We start from the raw sequence: 22,238 nt of genomic DNA, 5'->3' as shown, positions 1-22,238 counted from the left end.
GCACAAGTTTGAGGTGGGGACAACTTTGGTGTGGGGTCCATCCTTCGATATAAGGATTTTTTGCAGTCAGGGCCAGGGGCCCCCGGGCACATCCTTTTTCCATTTTCGCTTGGAAAGAAAACTCACCAGTCCAGGTTCCTGATGTCAGTTTGTAGGGCTCCCTTGGGTCTATCAGGGCAGCACAAGTTTGAGGTGGGGACAGCTTTGGTGTGGGGTCCATCCTTCGATATAAGGATTTTTTGCAGTCAGGGCCAGGGGCCCCTGGGCACATCCTTTTTCCATTTTCCCTGGGAAAGAAAACTCAGCAGTCCAGGTTCCTGATGTCAGTTTGTAGGGCTGCCTTGGGTCTATCAGGGCAGCACAAGTTTGAGGTGGGGACAAATTTGGTGTGGGGTCCATCGTTCGATATAAGGATTTTTTGCAGTCAGGGCCAGGGGCCCAGGGCCAGGGGCCCCTGGGCACATCCTTTTTCCATTTTCCCTGGGAAAGAAAACTCACCAGTCCAGGTTCCTGATGTCAGTTTGTAGGGCTCCCTTGGGTGTATCAGGGCAGCACAAGTTTGAGGTGGGGACAACTTCGGTGTGGGGTCCATCCTTCGATATAAGGATTTTTTGCAGTCAGGGCCAGGGGCCCCTGGGCACATCCTTTTTCCATTTTCGCTTGGAAAGAAAACTCAGCAGTCTAGGTTCCTGATGTCAGTTTGTAGGGCTCCCTTGGGTCTATCAGGGCAGCACAAGTTTGAGGTGGGGACAACTTCGGTGTGGGGTCCATCCTTCGATATAAGGATTTTTTGCAGTCAGGGCCAGGGGCCCCTGGGCACAACCTTTTTCCATTTTCCCTGGGAAAGAAAACTCAGCAGTCCAGGTTACTGATGTCAGTTTGTAGGGCTCCCTTGAGTCTATCAGGGCAGCACAAGTTTGAGGTGGGGACAACTTCGGTGTGGGGTCCATCCTTCGATATAAGGATTTTTGCAGTCAGGGCCAGGGGCCCAGGGCCAGGGGCCCCTGGGCACAACCTTTTTCCATTTTCCCTGGGAAAGAAAACTCAGCAGTCCAGGTTCCTGATGTCAGTTTGTAGGGCTCCCTTGGGTCTATCAGGGCAGCACAAGTTTGAGGTGGGGACAACTTCGGTGTGGGGTCCATCCTTCGATATAAGGATTTTTTGCAGTCAGGGCCAGGGGCCCCTAGGCACAACCTTTTTCCATTTTCCCTGGGAAAGAAAACTCAGCAGTCCAGGTTCCTGATGTCAGTTTGTAGGGCTCCCTTGGGTCTATCAGGGCAGCACAAGTTTGAGGTGGGGACAACTTTGGTGTGGGGTCCATCCTTCGATATAAGGATTTTTGCAGTCAGGGCCAGGGGCCCAGGGCCAGGGGCCCCTGGGCACATCCTTTTTCCATTTTCCCTGGGAAAGAAAACTCAGCAGTCCAGGTTCCTGATGTCAGTTTGTAGGGCTCCCTTGGGTGTATCAGGGCAGCACAAGTTTGAGGTGGGGACAACTTTGGTGTGGGGTCCATCCTTCGATATAAGGATTTTTTGCAGTCAGGGCCAGGGGCTCCCGGGCACATCCTTTTTCCATTTTCGCTGGGAAAGAAAACTCAGCAGTCCAGGTTCCTGATGTCAGTTTGTAGGGCTCCCTTGGGTCTATCAGGGCAGCACAAGTTTGAGGTGGGGACAACTTTGGTGTGGGGTCCATCCTTCGATATAAGGATTTTTTGCAGTCAGGGCCAGGGACCCAGGGCCAGGGGCCCCTGGGCACACCCTTTTTCCATTTTCCCTGGGAAAGAAAACTCAGCAGTCCAGGTTCCTGATGTCAGTTTGTAGGGCTCCCTTGGGTCTATCAGGGCAGCACAAGTTTGAGGTGGGGACAACTTTGGTGTGGGGTCCATCCTTCGATATAAGGATTTTTTGCAGTCAGGGCCAGGGGCCCCCAGGCACATCCTTTTTCCATTTTCGCTTGGAAAGAAAACTCAGCAGTCTAGGTTCCTGATGTCAGTTTGTAGGGCTCCCTTGGGTCTATCAGGGCAGCACAAGTTTGAGGTGGGGACAACTTCGGTGTGGGGTCCATCCTTCGATATAAGGATTTTTTGCAGTCAGGGCCAGGGGCCCCTGGGCACAACCTTTTTCCATTTTCCCTGGGAAAGAAAACTCAGCAGTCCAGGTTACTGATGTCAGTTTGTAGGGCTCCCTTGAGTCTATCAGGGCAGCACAAGTTTGAGGTGGGGACAATTTCGGTGTGGGGTCCATCCTTCGATATAAGGATTTTTGCAGTCAGGGCCAGGGGCCCAGGTCCAGGGGCCCCTGGGCACATCCTTTTTCCATTTTCCCTGGGAAAGAAAACTCAGCAGTCCAGGTTCCTGATGTCAGTTTGTAGGGCTCCCTTGGGTCTATCAGGGCAGCACAAGTTTGAGGTGGGGACAACTTCGGTGTGGGGTCCATCCTTCGATATAAGGATTTTTTGCAGTCAGGGCCAGGGGCCCCTGGGCACATCCTTTTTCCATTTTCCCTGGGAAAGAAAACTCAGCAGTCCAGGTTCCTGATGTCAGTTTGTAGGGCTGCCTTGGGTCTATCAGGGCAGCACAAGTTTGAGGTGGGGACAAATTCGGTGTGGGGTCCATCCTTCGATATAAGGATTTTTTGCAGTCAGGGCCAGGGACCCAGGGCCAGGGGCCCCTGGGCACATCCTTTTTCCATTTTCCCTGGGAAAGAAAACTCAGCAGTCCAGGTTCCTGATGTCAGTTTGTAGGGCTCCCTTGGGTCTATCAGGGCAGCACAAGTTTGAGGTGGGGACAACTTCGGTGTGGGGTCCATCCTTCATTATAAGGATTTTTTGCAGTCAGGGCCAGGGGCCCCTGGGCACATCCTTTGGCCATTTTCCCTGGGAAAGAAAATTCAGCAGTCCAGGTTCCTGATGTCAGTTTGTAGGGCTCCCTTGGGTCTATCAGGGCAGCACAAGTTTGAGGTGGGGACAACTTTGGTGTGGGGTCCATCCTTCGATATAAGGATTTTTTGCAGTCAGGGCCAGGGGCCCCCGGGCACATCCTTTTTCCATTTTCGCTTGGAAAGAAAACTCACCAGTCCAGGTTCCTGATGTCAGTTTGTAGGGCTCCCTTGGGTCTATCAGGGCAGCACAAGTTTGAGGTGGGGACAGCTTTGGTGTGGGGTCCATCCTTCGATATAAGGATTTTTTGCAGTCAGGGCCAGGGGCCCCTGGGCACATCCTTTTTCCATTTTCCCTGGGAAAGAAAACTCAGCAGTCCAGGTTCCTGATGTCAGTTTGTAGGGCTGCCTTGGGTCTATCAGGGCAGCACAAGTTTGAGGTGGGGACAAATTTGGTGTGGGGTCCATCGTTCGATATAAGGATTTTTTGCAGTCAGGGCCAGGGGCCCAGGGCCAGGGGCCCCTGGGCACATCCTTTTTCCATTTTCCCTGGGAAAGAAAACTCACCAGTCCAGGTTCCTGATGTCAGTTTGTAGGGCTCCCTTGGGTGTATCAGGGCAGCACAAGTTTGAGGTGGGGACAACTTCGGTGTGGGGTCCATCCTTCGATATAAGGATTTTTTGCAGTCAGGGCCAGGGGCCCCTGGGCACATCCTTTTTCCATTTTCGCTTGGAAAGAAAACTCAGCAGTCTAGGTTCCTGATGTCAGTTTGTAGGGCTCCCTTGGGTCTATCAGGGCAGCACAAGTTTGAGGTGGGGACAACTTCGGTGTGGGGTCCATCCTTCGATATAAGGATTTTTTGCAGTCAGGGCCAGGGGCCCCTGGGCACAACCTTTTTCCATTTTCCCTGGGAAAGAAAACTCAGCAGTCCAGGTTACTGATGTCAGTTTGTAGGGCTCCCTTGAGTCTATCAGGGCAGCACAAGTTTGAGGTGGGGACAATTTCGGTGTGGGGTCCATCCTTCGATATAAGGATTTTTGCAGTCAGGGCCAGGGGCCCAGGTCCAGGGGCCCCTGGGCACATCCTTTTTCCATTTTCCCTGGGAAAGAAAACTCAGCAGTCCAGGTTCCTGATGTCAGTTTGTAGGGCTCCCTTGGGTCTATCAGGGCAGCACAAGTTTGAGGTGGGGACAACTTCGGTGTGGGGTCCATCCTTCGATATAAGGATTTTTTGCAGTCAGGGCCAGGGGCCCCTGGGCACATCCTTTTTCCATTTTCCCTGGGAAAGAAAACTCAGCAGTCCAGGTTCCTGATGTCAGTTTGTAGGGCTGCCTTGGGTCTATCAGGGCAGCACAAGTTTGAGGTGGGGACAAATTCGGTGTGGGGTCCATCCTTCGATATAAGGATTTTTTGCAGTCAGGGCCAGGGACCCAGGGCCAGGGGCCCCTGGGCACATCCTTTTTCCATTTTCCCTGGGAAAGAAAACTCAGCAGTCCAGGTTCCTGATGTCAGTTTGTAGGGCTCCCTTGGGTCTATCAGGGCAGCACAAGTTTGAGGTGGGGACAACTTCGGTGTGGGGTCCATCCTTCATTATAAGGATTTTTTGCAGTCAGGGCCAGGGGCCCCTGGGCACATCCTTTGGCCATTTTCCCTGGGAAAGAAAATTCAGCAGTCCAGGTTCCTGATGTCAGTTTGTAGGGCTCCCTTGGGTCTATCAGGGCAGCACAAGTTTGAGGTGGGGACAACTTTGGTGTGGGGTCCATCCTTCGATATAAGGATTTTTTGCAGTCAGGGCCAGGGGCCCCCGGGCACATCCTTTTTCCATTTTCGCTTGGAAAGAAAACTCACCAGTCCTGGTTCCTGATGTCAGTTTGTAGGGCTCCCTTGGGTCTATCAGGGCAGCACAAGTTTGAGGTGGGGACAGCTTTGGTGTGGGGTCCATCCTTCGATATATGGATTTTTTGCAGTCAGGGCCAGGGGCCCCTGGGCACATCCTTTTTCCATTTTCCCTGGGAAAGAAAACTCAGCAGTCCAGGTTCCTGATGTCAGTTTGTAGGGCTGCCTTGGGTCTATCAGGGCAGCACAAGTTTGAGGTGGGGACAAATTTGGTGTGGGGTCCATCGTTCGATATAAGGATTTTTTGCAGTCAGGGCCAGGGGCCCAGGGCCAGGGGCCCCTGGGCACATCCTTTTTCCATTTTCCCTGGGAAAGAAAACTCAGCAGTCCAGGTTCCTGATGTCAGTTTGTAGGGCTCCCTTGGGTGTATCAGGGCAGCACAAGTTTGAGGTGGGGACAACTTCGGTGTGGGGTCCATCCTTCGATATAAGGATTTTTTGCAGTCAGGGCCAGGGGCCCCTGGGCACATCCTTTGGCCATTTTCCCTGGGAAAGAAAACTCAGCAGTCCAGGTTCCTGATGTCAGTTTGTAGGGCTCCCTTGAGTCTATCAGGGCAGCACAAGTTTGAGGTGGGGACAACTTTGGTGTGGGGTCCATCCTTCGATATAAGGATTTTTTGCAGTCAGGGCCAGGGGCCCCCGGGCACATCCTTTTTCCATTTTCGCTTGGAAAGAAAACTCAGCAGTCCAGGTTCCTGATGTCACTTTGTAGGGCTCCCTTGGGTCTATCAGGGCAGCACAAGTTTGAGGTGGGGACAGCTTTGGTGTGGGGTCCATCCTTCGATATAAGGATTTTTTACAGTCAGGGCCAGGGGCCCCTGGGCACATCCTTTTTCCATTTTCCCTGGGAAAGAAAACTCAGCAGTCCAGGTTCCTGATGTCAGTTTGTAGGGCTCCCTTGGGTCTATCAGGGCAGCACAAGTTTGAGGTGGGGACAACTTCGGTGTGGGGTCCATCCTTCGATATAAGGATTTTTTGCAGTCAGGGCCAGGGGCCCCTGGGCACATCCTTTTTCCATTTTCCCTGGGAAAGAAAACTCAGCAGTCCAGGTTCCTGATGTCAGTTTGTAGGGCTCCCTTGGGTCTATCAGGGCAGCACAAGTTTGAGGTGGGGACAACTTCGGTGTGGGGTCCATCCTTCGATATAAGGATTTTATGCAGTCAGGGCCAGGGGCCCCCGGGCACACCCTTTTTCCATTTTTGCTTGGAAAGAAAACTCAGCAGTCCAGGTTCCTGATGTCAGTTTGTAGGGCTCCCTTGGGTCTATCAGGGCAGCACAAGTTTGAGGTGGGGACAACTTTGGTGTGGGGTCCATCCTTCGATATAATGATTTTTTGCAGTCAGGGCCAGGGACCCAGGGCCAGGGGCCCCTGGGCACATCCTTTTTCCATTTTCCCTGGGAAAGAAAACTCACCAGTCCAGGTTCCTGATGTCAGTTTGTAGGGCTCCCTTGGGTGTATCAGGGCAGCACAAGTTTGAGGTGGGGACAACTTCAGTGTGGGGTCCATCCTTCGATATAAGGATTTTTTGCAGTCAGGGCCAGGGGCCCCTGGGCACATACTTTGGCCATTTTCCCTGGGAAAGAAAACTCAGCAGTCCAGGTTCCTGATGTCAGTTTGTAGGGCTGCCTTGGGTCTATCAGGGCAGCACAAGTTTGAGGTGGGGACAACTTTGGTGTGGGGTCCATCCTTCGATATAAGGATTTTTTGCAGTCAGGGCCAGGGACCCATGGGCACATCCTTTGGCCATTTTCCCTGGGAAAGAAAACTCAGCAGTCCAGGTTCCTGATGTCAGTTTGTAGGGCTCCCTTGGGTCTATCAGGGCAGCACAAGTTTGAGGTGGGGACAACTTCGCTGTGGGGTCCATACTTCGATATAAGGATTTTCTGCAGTCAGGGCCAGGGGCCCCTGGGCACATCCTTTTTCCATTTTCCCTGGGAAAGAAAACTCAGCAGTCCAGGTTCCTGATGTCAGTTTGTAGGGCTCCCTTGGGTCTATCAGGGCAGCACAAGTTTGAGGTGGGGACAACTTTGGTGTGGGGTCCATCCTTCGATATAAGGATTTTTGCAATCAGGGCCAGGGGCCCAGGGCCAGGGGCCCCTGGGCACATCCTTTTTCCATTTTCCCTGGGAAAGAAAACTCAGCAGTCCAGGTTCCTGATGTCAGTTTGTAGGGCTCCCTTGGGTCTATCAGGGCAGCACAAGTTTGAGGTGGGGACAACTTCGGTGTGGGGTCCATCCTTCGATATAAGGATTTTTTGCAGTCAGGGCCAGGGGCCCCTGGGCACATCCTTTTTCCATTTTCCCTGGGAAAGAAAACTCAGCAGTCAAGGTTCCTGATGTCAGTTTGTAGGGCTCCCTTGGGTCTATCAGGGCAGCACAAGTTTGAGGTGGGGACAACTTCGGTGTGGGGTCCATCCTTCGATATAAGGATTTTATGCAGTCAGGGCCAGGGGCCCCCGGGCACATCCTTTTTCCATTTTTGCTTGGAAAGAAAACTCAGCAGTCCAGGTTCCTGATGTCAGTTTGTAGGGCTCCCTTGGGTCTATCAGGGCAGCACAAGTTTGAGGTGGGGACAACTTTGGTGTGGGGTCCATCCTTCGATATAATGATTTTTTGCAGTCAGGGCCAGGGACCCAGGGCCAGGGGCCCCTGGGCACATCCTTTTTCCATTTTCCCTGGGAAAGAAAACTCACCAGTCCAGGTTCCTGATGTCAGTTTGTAGGGCTCCCTTGGGTCTATCAGGGCAGCACAAGTTTGAGGTGGGGACAACTTCGCTGTGGGGTCCATACTTCGATATAAGGATTTTCTGCAGTCAGGGCCAGGGGCCCCTGGGCACATCCTTTTTCCATTTTCCCTGGGAAAGAAAACTCAGCAGTCCAGGTTCCTGATGTCAGTTTGTAGGGCTCCCTTGGGTGTATCAGGGCAGCACAAGTTTGAGGTGGGGACAACTTCGGTGTGGGGTCCATCCTTCGATATAAGGATTTTTTGCAGTCAGGGCCAGGGGCCCCTGGGCACATCCTTTTTCCATTTTCCCTGGGAAAGAAAACTCAGCAGTCCAGGTTCCTGATGTCAGTTTGTAGGGCTCCCTTGGGTCTATCAGGGCAGCACAAGTTTGAGGTGGGGACAATTTCGGTGTGGGGTCCATCCTTCGATATAAGGATTTTTGCAGTCAGGGCCAGGGGCCCAGGGCCAGGGGCCCCTGGGCACATCCTTTTTCCATTTTCCCTGGGAAAGAAAACTCAGCAGTCCAGGTTCCTGATGTCAGTTTGTAGGGCTCCCTTGGGTGTATCAGGGCAGCACAAGTTTGAGGTGGGGACAACTTTGGTGTGGGGTCCATCCTTCGATATAAGGATTTTTTGCAGTCAGGGCCAGGGGCTCCCGGGCACATCCTTTTTCCATTTTCGCTGGGAAAGAAAACTCAGCAGTCCAGGTTCCTGATGTCAGTTTGTAGGGCTCCCTTGGGTCTATCAGGGCAGCACAAGTTTGAGGTGGGGACAATTTCGGTGTGGGGTCCATCCTTCGATATAAGGATTTTTGCAGTCAGGGCCAGGGGCCCAGGTCCAGGGGCCCCTGGGCACATCCTTTTTCCATTTTCCCTGGGAAAGAAAACTCAGCAGTCCAGGTTCCTGATGTCAGTTTGTAGGGCTCCCTTGGGTCTATCAGGGCAGCACAAGTTTGAGGTGGGGACAACTTCGGTGTGGGGTCCATCCTTCGATATAAGGATTTTTTGCAGTCAGGGCCAGGGGCCCCTGGGCACATCCTTTTTCCATTTTCCCTGGGAAAGAAAACTCAGCAGTCCAGGTTCCTGATGTCAGTTTGTAGGGCTGCCTTGGGTCTATCAGGGCAGCACAAGTTTGAGGTGGGGACAAATTCGGTGTGGGGTCCATCCTTCGATATAAGGATTTTTTGCAGTCAGGGCCAGGGACCCAGGGCCAGGGGCCCCTGGGCACATCCTTTTTCCATTTTCCCTGGGAAAGAAAACTCAGCAGTCCAGGTTCCTGATGTCAGTTTGTAGGGCTCCCTTGGGTCTATCAGGGCAGCACAAGTTTGAGGTGGGGACAACTTCGGTGTGGGGTCCATCCTTCATTATAAGGATTTTTTGCAGTCAGGGCCAGGGGCCCCTGGGCACATCCTTTGGCCATTTTCCCTGGGAAAGAAAATTCAGCAGTCCAGGTTCCTGATGTCAGTTTGTAGGGCTCCCTTGGGTCTATCAGGGCAGCACAAGTTTGAGGTGGGGACAACTTTGGTGTGGGGTCCATCCTTCGATATAAGGATTTTTTGCAGTCAGGGCCAGGGGCCCCCGGGCACATCCTTTTTCCATTTTCGCTTGGAAAGAAAACTCACCAGTCCAGGTTCCTGATGTCAGTTTGTAGGGCTCCCTTGGGTCTATCAGGGCAGCACAAGTTTGAGGTGGGGACAGCTTTAGTGTGGGGTCCATCCTTCGATATAAGGATTTTTTGCAGTCAGGGCCAGGGGCCCCTGGGCACATCCTTTTTCCATTTTCCCTGGGAAAGAAAACTCAGCAGTCCAGGTTCCTGATGTCAGTTTGTAGGGCTGCCTTGGGTCTATCAGGGCAGCACAAGTTTGAGGTGGGGACAAATTTGGTGTGGGGTCCATCGTTCGATATAAGGATTTTTTGCAGTCAGGGCCAGGGGCCCAGGGCCAGGGGCCCCTGGGCACATCCTTTTTCCATTTTCCCTGGGAAAGAAAACTCACCAGTCCAGGTTCCTGATGTCAGTTTGTAGGGCTCCCTTGGGTGTATCAGGGCAGCACAAGTTTGAGGTGGGGACAACTTCGGTGTGGGGTCCATCCTTCGATATAAGGATTTTTTGCAGTCAGGGCCAGGGGCCCCTGGGCACATCCTTTGGCCATTTTCCCTGGGAAAGAAAACTCAGCAGTCCAGGTTCCTGATGTCAGTTTGTAGGGCTCCCTTGAGTCTATCAGGGCAGCACAAGTTTGAGGTGGGGACAACTTTGGTGTGGGGTCCATCCTTCGATATAAGGATTTTTTGCAGTCAGGGCCAGGGGCCCCCGGGCACATCCTTTTTCCATTTTCGCTTGGAAAGAAAACTCAGCAGTCCAGGTTCCTGATGTCACTTTGTAGGGCTCCCTTGGGTCTATCAGGGCAGCACAAGTTTGAGGTGGGGACAGCTTTGGTGTGGGGTCCATCCTTCGATATAAGGATTTTTTACAGTCAGGGCCAGGGGCCCCTGGGCACATCCTTTTTCCATTTTCCCTGGGAAAGAAAACTCAGCAGTCCAGGTTCCTGATGTCAGTTTGTAGGGCTCCCTTGGGTCTATCAGGGCAGCACAAGTTTGAGGTGGGGACAACTTCGGTGTGGGGTCCATCCTTCGATATAAGGATTTTTTGCAGTCAGGGCCAGGGGCCCCTGGGCACATCCTTTTTCCATTTTCCCTGGGAAAGAAAACTCAGCAGTCCAGGTTCCTGATGTCAGTTTGTAGGGCTCCCTTGGGTCTATCAGGGCAGCACAAGTTTGAGGTGGGGACAACTTCGGTGTGGGGTCCATCCTTCGATATAAGGATTTTATGCAGTCAGGGCCAGGTGCCCCCGGGCACATCCTTTTTCCATTTTTGCTTGGAAAGAAAACTCAGCAGTCCAGGTTCCTGATGTCAGTTTGTAGGGCTCCCTTGGGTCTATCAGGGCAGCACAAGTTTGAGGTGGGGACAACTTTGGTGTGGGGTCCATCCTTCGATATAATGATTTTTTGCAGTCAGGGCCAGGGACCCAGGGCCAGGGGCCCCTGGGCACATCCTTTTTCCATTTTCCCTGGGAAAGAAAACTCACCAGTCCAGGTTCCTGATGTCAGTTTGTAGGGCTCCCTTGGGTGTATCAGGGCAGCACAAGTTTGAGGTGGGGACAACTTTGGTGTGGGGTCCATCCTTCGATATAAGGATTTTTTGCAGTCAGGGCCAGGGGCCCCTGGGCACATACTTTGGCCATTTTCCCTGGGAAAGAAAACTCAGCAGTCCAGGTTCCTGATGTCAGTTTGTAGGGCTGCCTTGGGTCTATCAGGGCAGCACAAGTTTGAGGTGGGGACAACTTTGGTGTGGGGTCCATCCTTCGATATAAGGATTTTTTGCAGTCAGGGCCAGGGACCCAGGGGCACATCCTTTGGCCATTTTCCCTGGGAAAGAAAACTCAGCAGTCCAGGTTCCTGATGTCAGTTTGTAGGGCTCCCTTGGGTCTATCAGGGCAGCACAAGTTTGAGGTGGGGACAACTTCGCTGTGGGGTCCATACTTCGATATAAGGATTTTCTGCAGTCAGGGCCAGGGGCCCCTGGGCACATCCTTTTTCCATTTTCCCTGGGAAAGAAAACTCAGCAGTCCAGGTTCCTGATGTCAGTTTGTAGGGCTCCCTTGGGTCTATCAGGGCAGCACAAGTTTGAGGTGGGGACAACTTTGGTGTGGGGTCCATCCTTCGATATAAGGATTTTTGCAATCAGGGCCAGGGGCCCAGGGCCAGGGGCCCCTGGGCACATCCTTTTTCCATTTTCCCTGGGAAAGAAAACTCAGCAGTCCAGGTTCCTGATGTCAGTTTGTAGGGCTCCCTTGGGTCTATCAGGGCAGCACAAGTTTGAGGTGGGGACAACTTCGGTGTGGGGTCCATCCTTCGATATAAGGATTTTATGCAGTCAGGGCCAGGGGCCCCCGGGCACACCCTTTTTCCATTTTTGCTTGGAAAGAAAACTCAGCAGTCCAGGTTCCTGATGTCAGTTTGTAGGGCTCCCTTGGGTCTATCAGGGCAGCACAAGTTTGAGGTGGGGACAACTTTGGTGTGGGGTCCATCCTTCGATATAATGATTTTTTGCAGTCAGGGCCAGGGACCCAGGGCCAGGGGCCCCTGGGCACATCCTTTTTCCATTTTCCCTGGGAAAGAAAACTCACCAGTCCAGGTTCCTGATGTCAGTTTGTAGGGCTCCCTTGGGTGTATCAGGGCAGCACAAGTTTGAGGTGGGGACAACTTTGGTGTGGGGTCCATCCTTCGATATAAGGATTTTTTGCAGTCAGGGCCAGGGGCCCCTGGGCACATACTTTGGCCATTTTCCCTGGGAAAGAAAACTCAGCAGTCCAGGTTCCTGATGTCAGTTTGTAGGGCTGCCTTGGGTCTATCAGGGCAGCACAAGTTTGAGGTGGGGACAACTTTGGTGTGGGGTCCATCCTTCGATATAAGGATTTTTTGCAGTCAGGGCCAGGGACCCATGGGCACATCCTTTGGCCATTTTCCCTGGGAAAGAAAACTCAGCAGTCCAGGTTCCTGATGTCAGTTTGTAGGGCTCCCTTGGGTCTATCAGGGCAGCACAAGTTTGAGGTGGGGACAACTTCGCTGTGGGGTCCATACTTCGATATAAGGATTTTCTGCAGTCAGGGCCAGGGGCCCCTGGGCACATCCTTTTTCCATTTTCCCTGGGAAAGAAAACTCAGCAGTCCAGGTTCCTGATGTCAGTTTGTAGGGCTCCCTTGGGTCTATCAGGGCAGCACAAGTTTGAGGTGGGGACAACTTTGGTGTGGGGTCCATCCTTCGATATAAGGATTTTTGCAATCAGGGCCAGGGGCCCAGGGCCAGGGGCCCCTGGGCACATCCTTTTTCCATTTTCCCTGGGAAAGAAAACTCAGCAGTCCAGGTTCCTGATGTCAGTTTGTAGGGCTCCCTTGGGTCTATCAGGGCAGCACAAGTTTGAGGTGGGGACAACTTCGGTGTGGGGTCCATCCTTCGATATAAGGATTTTTTGCAGTCAGGGCCAGGGGCCCCTGGGCACATCCTTTTTCCATTTTCCCTGGGAAAGAAAACTCAGCAGTCCAGGTTCCTGATGTCAGTTTGTAGGGCTCCCTTGGGTCTATCAGGGCAGCACAAGTTTGAGGTGGGGACAACTTCGGTGTGGGGTCCATCCTTCGATATAAGGATTTTATGCAGTCAGGGCCAGGGGCCCCCGGGCACATCCTTTTTCCATTTTTGCTTGGAAAGAAAACTCAGCAGTCCAGGTTCCTGATGTCAGTTTGTAGGGCTCCCTTGGGTCTATCAGGGCAGCACAAGTTTGAGGTGGGGACAACTTTGGTGTGGGGTCCATCCTTCGATATAATGATTTTTTGCAGTCAGGGCCAGGGACCCAGGGCCAGGGGCCCCTGGGCACATCCTTTTTCCATTTTCCCTGGGAAAGAAAACTCACCAGTCCAGGTTCCTGATGTCAGTTTGTAGGGCTCCCTTGGGTCTATCAGGGTAGCACAAGTTTGAGGTGGGGACAACTTCGCTGTGGGGTCCATACTTCGATATAAGGATTTTCTGCAGTCAGGGCCAGGGGCCCCTGGGCACATCCTTTTTCCATTTTCCCTGGGAAAGAAAACTCAGCAGTCCAGGTTCCTGATGTCAGTTTGTAGGGCTCCCTTGGGTGTATCAGGGCAGCACAAGTTTGAGGTGGGGACAACTTCGGTGTGGGGTCCATCCTTCGATATAAGGATTTTTTGCAGTCAGGGCCAGGGGCCCCTGGGCACATCCTTTTTCCATTTTCCCTGGGAAAGAAAACTCAGCAGTCCAGGTTCCTGATGTCAGTTTGTAGGGCTCCCTTGGGTCTATCAGGGCAGCACAAGTTTGAGGTGGGGACAACTTTGGTGTGGGGTCCATCCTTCGATATAAGGATTTTTGCAGTCAGGGCCAGGGGCCCAGGGCCAGGGGCCCCTGGGCACATCCTTTTTCCATTTTCCCTGGGAAAGAAAACTCAGCAGTCCAGGTTCCTGATGTCAGTTTGTAGGGCTCCCTTGGGTGTATCAGGGCAGCACAAGTTTGAGGTGGGGACAACTTTGGTGTGGGGTCCATCCTTCGATATAAGGATTTTTTGCAGTCAGGGCCAGGGGCTCCCGGGCACATCCTTTTTCCATTTTCGCTGGGAAAGAAAACTCAGCAGTCCAGGTTCCTGATGTCAGTTTGTAGGGCTCCCTTGGGTCTATCAGGGCAGCACAAGTTTGAGGTGGGGACAATTTCGGTGTGGGGTCCATCCTTCGATATAAGGATTTTTGCAGTCAGGGCCAGGGGCCCAGGTCCAGGGGCCCCTGGGCACATCCTTTTTCCATTTTCCCTGGGAAAGAAAACTCAGCAGTCCAGGTTCCTGATGTCAGTTTGTAGGGCTCCCTTGGGTCTATCAGGGCAGCACAAGTTTGAGGTGGGGACAACTTCGGTGTGGGGTCCATCCTTCGATATAAGGATTTTTTGCAGTCAGGGCCAGGGGCCCCTGGGCACATCCTTTTTCCATTTTCCCTGGGAAAGAAAACTCAGCAGTCCAGGTTCCTGATGTCAGTTTGTAGGGCTGCCTTGGGTCTATCAGGGCAGCACAAGTTTGAGGTGGGGACAAATTCGGTGTGGGGTCCATCCTTCGATATAAGGATTTTTTGCAGTCAGGGCCAGGGACCCAGGGCCAGGGGCCCCTGGGCACATCCTTTTTCCATTTTCCCTGGGAAAGAAAACTCAGCAGTCCAGGTTCCTGATGTCAGTTTGTAGGGCTCCCTTGGGTCTATCAGGGCAGCACAAGTTTGAGGTGGGGACAACTTCGGTGTGGGGTCCATCCTTCATTATAAGGATTTTTTGCAGTCAGGGCCAGGGGCCCCTGGGCACATCCTTTGGCCATTTTCCCTGGGAAAGAAAATTCAGCAGTCCAGGTTCCTGATGTCAGTTTGTAGGGCTCCCTTGGGTCTATCAGGGCAGCACAAGTTTGAGGTGGGGACAACTTTGGTGTGGGGTCCATCCTTCGATATAAGGATTTTTTGCAGTCAGGGCCAGGGGCCCCCGGGCACATCCTTTTTCCATTTTCGCTTGGAAAGAAAACTCACCAGTCCAGGTTCCTGATGTCAGTTTGTAGGGCTCCCTTGGGTCTATCAGGGCAGCACAAGTTTGAGGTGGGGACAGCTTTAGTGTGGGGTCCATCCTTCGATATAAGGATTTTTTGCAGTCAGGGCCAGGGGCCCCTGGGCACATCCTTTTTCCATTTTCCCTGGGAAAGAAAACTCAGCAGTCCAGGTTCCTGATGTCAGTTTGTAGGGCTGCCTTGGGTCTATCAGGGCAGCACAAGTTTGAGGTGGGGACAAATTTGGTGTGGGGTCCATCGTTCGATATAAGGATTTTTTGCAGTCAGGGCCAGGGGCCCAGGGCCAGGGGCCCCTGGGCACATCCTTTTTCCATTTTCCCTGGGAAAGAAAACTCACCAGTCCAGGTTCCTGATGTCAGTTTGTAGGGCTCCCTTGGGTGTATCAGGGCAGCACAAGTTTGAGGTGGGGACAACTTCGGTGTGGGGTCCATCCTTCGATATAAGGATTTTTTGCAGTCAGGGCCAGGGGCCCCTGGGCACATCCTTTGGCCATTTTCCCTGGGAAAGAAAACTCAGCAGTCCAGGTTCCTGATGTCAGTTTGTAGGGCTCCCTTGAGTCTATCAGGGCAGCACAAGTTTGAGGTGGGGACAACTTTGGTGTGGGGTCCATCCTTCGATATAAGGATTTTTTGCAGTCAGGGCCAGGGGCCCCCGGGCACATCCTTTTTCCATTTTCGCTTGGAAAGAAAACTCAGCAGTCCAGGTTCCTGATGTCAGTTTGTAGGGCTCCCTTGGGTCTATCAGGGCAGCACAAGTTTGAGGTGGGGACAGCTTTGGTGTGGGGTCCATCCTTCGATATAAGGATTTTTTACAGTCAGGGCCAGGGGCCCCTGGGCACATCCTTTTTCCATTTTCCCTGGGAAAGAAAACTCAGCAGTCCAGGTTCCTGATGTCAGTTTGTAGGGCTCCCTTGGGTCTATCAGGGCAGCACAAGTTTGAGGTGGGGACAACTTCGGTGTGGGGTCCATCCTTCGATATAAGGATTTTTTGCAGTCAGGGCCAGGGGCCCCTGGGCACATCCTTTTTCCATTTTCCCTGGGAAAGAAAACTCAGCAGTCCAGGTTCCTGATGTCAGTTTGTAGGGCTCCCTTGGGTCTATCAGGGCAGCACAAGTTTGAGGTGGGGACAACTTCGGTGTGGGGTCCATCCTTCGATATAAGGATTTTATGCAGTCAGGGCCAGGTGCCCCCGGGCACATCCTTTTTCCATTTTTGCTTGGAAAGAAAACTCAGCAGTCCAGGTTCCTGATGTCAGTTTGTAGGGCTCCCTTGGGTCTATCAGGGCAGCACAAGTTTGAGGTGGGGACAACTTTGGTGTGGGGTCCATCCTTCGATATAATGATTTTTTGCAGTCAGGGCCAGGGACCCAGGGCCAGGGGCCCCTGGGCACATCCTTTTTCCATTTTCCCTGGGAAAGAAAACTCACCAGTCCAGGTTCCTGATGTCAGTTTGTAGGGCTCCCTTGGGTGTATCAGGGCAGCACAAGTTTGAGGTGGGGACAACTTTGGTGTGGGGTCCATCCTTCGATATAAGGATTTTTTGCAGTCAGGGCCAGGGGCCCCTGGGCACATACTTTGGCCATTTTCCCTGGGAAAGAAAACTCAGCAGTCCAGGTTCCTGATGTCAGTTTGTAGGGCTGCCTTGGGTCTATCAGGGCAGCACAAGTTTGAGGTGGGGACAACTTTGGTGTGGGGTCCATCCTTCGATATAAGGATTTTTTGCAGTCAGGGCCAGGGACCCAGGGGCACATCCTTTGGCCATTTTCCCTGGGAAAGAAAACTCAGCAGTCCAGGTTCCTGATGTCAGTTTGTAGGGCTCCCTTGGGTCTATCAGGGCAGCACAAGTTTGAGGTGGGGACAACTTCGCTGTGGGGTCCATACTTCGATATAAGGATTTTCTGCAGTCAGGGCCAGGGGCCCCTGGGCACATCCTTTTTCCATTTTCCCTGGGAAAGAAAACTCAGCAGTCCAGGTTCCTGATGTCAGTTTGTAGGGCTCCCTTGGGTCTATCAGGGCAGCACAAGTTTGAGGTGGGGACAACTTTGGTGTGGGGTCCATCCTTCGATATAAGGATTTTTGCAATCAGGGCCAGGGGCCCAGGGCCAGGGGCCCCTGGGCACATCCTTTTTCCATTTTCCCTGGGAAAGAAAACTCAGCAGTCCAGGTTCCTGATGTCAGTTTGTAGGGCTCCCTTGGGTCTATCAGGGCAGCACAAGTTTGAGGTGGGGACAACTTCGGTGTGGGGTCCATCCTTCGATATAAGGATTTTTTGCAGTCAGGGCCAGGGGCCCCTGGGCACATCCTTTTTCCATTTTCCCTGGGAAAGAAAACTCAGCAGTCCAGGTTCCTGATGTCAGTTTGTAGGGCTCCCTTGGGTCTATCAGGGCAGCACAAGTTTGAGGTGGGGACAACTTTGGTGTGGGGTCCATCCTTCGATATAAGGATTTTTGCAGTCAGGGCCAGGGGCCCATGGCCAGGGGCCCCTGGGCACATCCTTTTTCCATTTTCCCTGGGAAAGAAAACTCAGCAGTCCAGGTTCCTGATGTCAGTTTGTAGGGCTCCCTTGGGTCTATCAGGGCAGCACAAGTTTGAGGTGTGGACAACTTCGGTGTGGGGTCCATCCTTCGATATAAGGATTTTTGCAGTCAGGGCCAGGGGCCCCTGGGCACAGCCTTTGGCCATTTTCGCTGGGAAAGAAAACTCAGCAGTCCAGGTTCCTGATGTCAGTTTGTAGGGCTCCCTTGGGTCTATCAGGGCAGCACAAGTTTGAGGTGGGGACAGCTTTGGTGTGGGGTCCATCCTTCGATATAAGGATTTTTTGCAGTCAGGGCCAGGGGCCCCCGGGCACATCCTTTTTCCATTTTTGCTTGGAAAGAAAACTCAGCAGTCCAGGTTCCTAATGTCAGTTTGTAGGGCTCCCTTGGGTCTATCAGGGCAGCACAAGTTTGAGGTGGGGACAACTTCGGTGTGGGGTCCATCCTTTGATATAAGGATTTTTTGCAGACAGGGCCAGGGGCCCCTGGGCACATCCTTTTTCCATTTCCCCTGGGAAAGAAAACTCAGCAGTCCAGGTTCCTGATGTCAGTTTGTAGGGCTCCCTTGGGTCTATCAGGGCAGCACAAGTTTGAGGTGGGGACAACTTCGGTGTGGGGTCCATCCTTCGATATAAGGATTTTTGCAGTCAGGGCCAGGGGCCCAGGCCCAGGGGCCCCTGGGCACATCCTTTTTCCATTTTCCCTGGGAAAGAAAACTCAGCAGTCCAGGTTCCTGATGTCAGTTTGTAGGGCTCCCTTGGGTCTATCAGGGCAGCACAAGTTTGAGGTGGGGACAACTTCGGTGTGGGGTCCATCCTTCGATATAAGGATTTTTTGCAGTCAGGGCCAGGGGCCCCTGGGCACATCCTTTTTCCATTTTCCCTGGGAAAGAAAACTCAGCAGTCCAGGTTCCTGATGTCAGTTTGTAGGACTCCCTTCGGTCTATCAGGGCAGCACAAGTTTGAGGTGGGGACAACTTTGGTGTGGGGTCCATCCATCGATATAAGGATTTTTGCAGTCAGGGCCAGGGGCCCAGGGCCAGGGGCCCCTGGGCACATCCTTTTTCCATTTTCCCTGGGAAAGAAAACTCAGCAGTCCAGGTTCCTGATGTCAGTTTGTAGGGATCCCTTGGGTCTATCAGGGCAGCACAAGTTTGAGGTGGGGACAACTTTGGTGTGGGGTCCATCCTTCGATATAAGGATTTTTGCAGTCAGGGCCAGGGGCCCAGGGCCAGGGGCCCCTGGGCACATCCTTTTTCCATTTTCCCTGGGAAAGAAAACTCAGCAGTCCAGGTTCCTGATGTCAGTTTGTAGGGCTCCCTTGGGTCTATCAGGGCAGCACAAGTTTGAGGTGGGGACAACTTTGGTGTGGGGTCCATCCTTCGATATAAGGATTTTTTGCAGTCAGGGCCAGGGGCCCCTGGGCACATCCTTTGGCCATTTTCCCTGGGAAAGAAAACTCAGCAGTCCAGGTTCCTGATGTCAGTTTGTAGGGCTGCCTTGGGTCTATCAGGGCAGCACAAGTTTGAGGTGGGGACAACTTTGGTGTGGGGTCCATCCTTCGATATAAGGATTTTTTGCAGTCAGGGCCAGGGGCCCCTGGGCACATCCTTTGGCCATTTTCCCTGGGAAAGAAAACTCAGCAGTCCAGGTTCCTGATGTCAGTTTGTAGGGCTGCCTTGGGTCTATCAGGGCAGCACAAGTTTGAGGTGGGGACAACTTTGGTGTGGGGTCCATCCTTCGATATAAGGATTTTTTGCAGTCAGGGCCAGGGGCCCCTGGGCACATCCTTTTTCCATTTTCCCTGGGAAAGAAAACTCAGCAGTCCAGGTTCCTGATGTCAGTTTGTAGGGCTCCCTTGAGTCTATCAGGGCAGCACAAGTTTGAGGTGGGGACAACTTCGGTGTGGGGTCCATCCTTCGATATAAGGATTTTTGCAGTCAGGGCCAGGGGCCCAGGGCCAGGGGCCCCTGGGCACATCCTTTTTCCATTTTCCCTGGGAAAGAAAACTCAGCAGTCCAGGTTCCTGATGTCAGTTTGTAGGGCTCCCTTGGGTCTATCAGGGCAGCACAAGTTTGAGGTGGGGACAACTTCGGTGTGGGGTCCATCCTTCGATATAAGGATTTTTTGCAGTCAGGGCCAGGGGCCCCTGGGCACATCCTTTTTCCATTTTCCCTGGGAAAGAAAACTCAGCAGTCCAGGTTCCTGATGTCAGTTTGTAGGGCTGCCTTGGGTCTATCAGGGCAGCACAAGTTTGAGGTGGGGACAAATTCGGTGTGGGGTCCATCCTTCGATATAAGGATTTTTTGCAGTCAGGGCCAGGGACCCAGGGCCAGGGGCCCCTGGGCACATCCTTTTTCCATTTTCCCTGGGAAAGAAAACTCACCAGTCCAGGTTCCTGATGTCAGTTTGTAGGGCTCCCTTGGGTCTATCAGGGCAGCACAAGTTTGAGGTGGGGACAACTTCTGTGTGGGGTCCATCCTTCGATATAAGGATTTTTTGCAGTCAGGGCCAGGGGCCCCTGGGCACATCCTTTGGCCATTTTCCCTGGGAAAGAAAATTCAGCAGTCCAGGTTCCTGATGTCAGTTTGTAGGGCTCCCTTGGGTCTATCAGGGCAGCACAAGTTTGAGGTGGGGACAACTTTGGTGTGGGGTCCATCCTTCGATATAAGGATTTTTTGCAGTCAGGGCCAGGGGCCCCCGGGCACATCCTTTTTCCATTTTCGCTTGGAAAGAAAACTCAGCAGTCCAGGTTACTGATGTCAGTTTGTAGGGCTCCCTTGGGTCTATCAGGGCAGCACAAGTTTGAGGTGGGGACAACTTCGGTGTGGGGTCCATCCTTCGATATAAGGATTTTTTGCAGTCAGGGCCAGGGGCCCCTGGGCACATCCTTTTTCCATTTTCCCTGGGAAAGAAAACTCAGCAGTCCAGGTTCCTGATGTCAGTTTGTAGGGCTCCCTTGAGTCTATCAGGGCAGCACAAGTTTGAGGTGGGGACAACTTTGGTGTGGGGTCCATCCTTCGATATAAGGATTTTTTGCAGTCAGGGCCAGGGGCCCCTGGGCACATCCTTTGGCCATTTTCGCTGGGAAAGAAAACTCAGCAGTCCAGGTTCCTGATGTCAGTTTGTAGGGCTGCCTTGGGTCTATCAGGGCAGCACAAGTTTGAGGTGGGGACAAATTTGGTGTGGGGTCCATCCTTCGATATAAGGATTTTTTGCAGTCAGGGCCAGGGACCCAGGGCCAGGGGCCCCTGGGCACATCCTTTTTCCATTTTCCCTGGGAAAGAAAACTCACCAGTCCAGGTTCCTGATGTCAGTTTGTAGGGCTCCCTTGGGTGTATCAGGGCAGCACAAGTTTGAGGTGGGGACAACTTCGGTGTGGGGTCCATCCTTCGATATAAGGATTTTTTGCAGTCAGGGCCAGGGGCCCCTGGGCACATCCTTTGGCCATTTTCCCTGGGAAAGAAAACTCAGCAGTCCAGGTTCCTGATGTCAGTTTGTAGGGCTCCCTTGGGTCTATCAGGGCAGCACAAGTTTGAGGTGGGGACAACTTTGGTGTGGGGTCCATCCTTCGATATAAGGATTTTTTGCAGTCAGGGCCAGGGGCCCCTGGGCACATCCTTTTTCCATTTTCGCTTGGAAAGAAAACTCAGCAGTCCAGGTTCCTGATGTCACTTTGTAGGGCTCCCTTGGGTCTATCAGGGCAGCACAAGTTTGAGGTGGGGACAGCTTTGGTGTGGGGTCCATCCTTCGATATAAGGATTTTTTGCAGTCAGGGCCAGGGACCCAGGGCCAGGGGCCCCTGGGCACATCCTTTTTCCATTTTCCCTGGGAAAGAAAACTCACCAGTCCAGGTTCCTGATGTCAGTTTGTAGGGCTCCCTTGGGTCTATCAGGGCAGCACAAGTTTGAGGTGGGGACAACTTCTGTGTGGGGTCCATCCTTCGATATAAGGATTTTTTGCAGTCAGGGCCAGGGGCCCCTGGGCACATCCTTTGGCCATTTTCCCTGGGAAAGAAAATTCAGCAGTCCAGGTTCCTGATGTCAGTTTGTAGGGCTCCCTTGGGTCTATCAGGGCAGCACAAGTTTGAGGTGGGGACAACTTTGGTGTGGGGTCCATCCTTCGATATAAGGATTTTTTGCAGTCAGGGCCAGGGGCCCCCGGGCACATCCTTTTTCCATTTTCGCTTGGAAAGAAAACTCAGCAGTCCAGGTTACTGATGTCAGTTTGTAGGGCTCCCTTGGGTCTATCAGGGCAGCACAAGTTTGAGGTGGGGACAACTTCGGTGTGGGGTCCATCCTTCGATATAAGGATTTTTTGCAGTCAGGGCCAGGGGCCCCTGGGCACATCCTTTTTCCATTTTCCCTGGGAAAGAAAACTCAGCAGTCCAGGTTCCTGATGTCAGTTTGTAGGGCTCCCTTGAGTCTATCAGGGCAGCACAAGTTTGAGGTGGGGACAACTTTGGTGTGGGGTCCATCCTTCGATATAAGGATTTTTTGCAGTCAGGGCCAGGGGCCCCCGGGCACATCCTTTTTCCATTTTCGCTTGGAAAGAAAACTCAGCAGTCCAGGTTACTGATGTCAGTTTGTAGGGCTGCCTTGGGTCTATCAGGGCAGCACAAGTTTGAGGTGGGGACAACTTTGGTGTGGGGTCCATCCTTCGATATAAGGATTTTTTGCAGTCAGGGCCAGGGGCCCAGGGCCAGGGGCCCCTGGGCACATCCTTTTTCCATTTTCCCTGGGAAAGAAAACTCACCAGTACAGGTTCCTGATGTCAGTTTGTAGGGCTCCCTTGGGTCTATCAGGGCAGCACAAGTTTGAGGTGGGGACAACTTTGGTGTGGGGTCCATCCTTCGATATAAGGATTTTTTGCAGTCAGGGCCAGGGGCCCCTGGGCACATCCTTTGGCCATTTTCCCTGGGAAAGAAAACTCAGCAGTCCAGGTTCCTGATGTCAGTTTGTAGGGCTGCCTTGGGTCTATCAGGGCAGCACAAGTTTGAGGTGGGGACAACTTTGGTGTGGGGTCCATCCTTCGATATAAGGATTTTTTGCAGTCAGGGCCAGGGG

This window comes from Lonchura striata, chromosome 17 (assembly GCF_050655825.1).
Source record: "Lonchura striata isolate lonStrDom1 chromosome 17, ASM5065582v1, whole genome shotgun sequence".
Classification (NCBI taxonomy): domain Eukaryota; kingdom Metazoa; phylum Chordata; class Aves; order Passeriformes; family Estrildidae; genus Lonchura; species Lonchura striata.
This window is presented reverse-complemented; position numbering follows the sequence as displayed.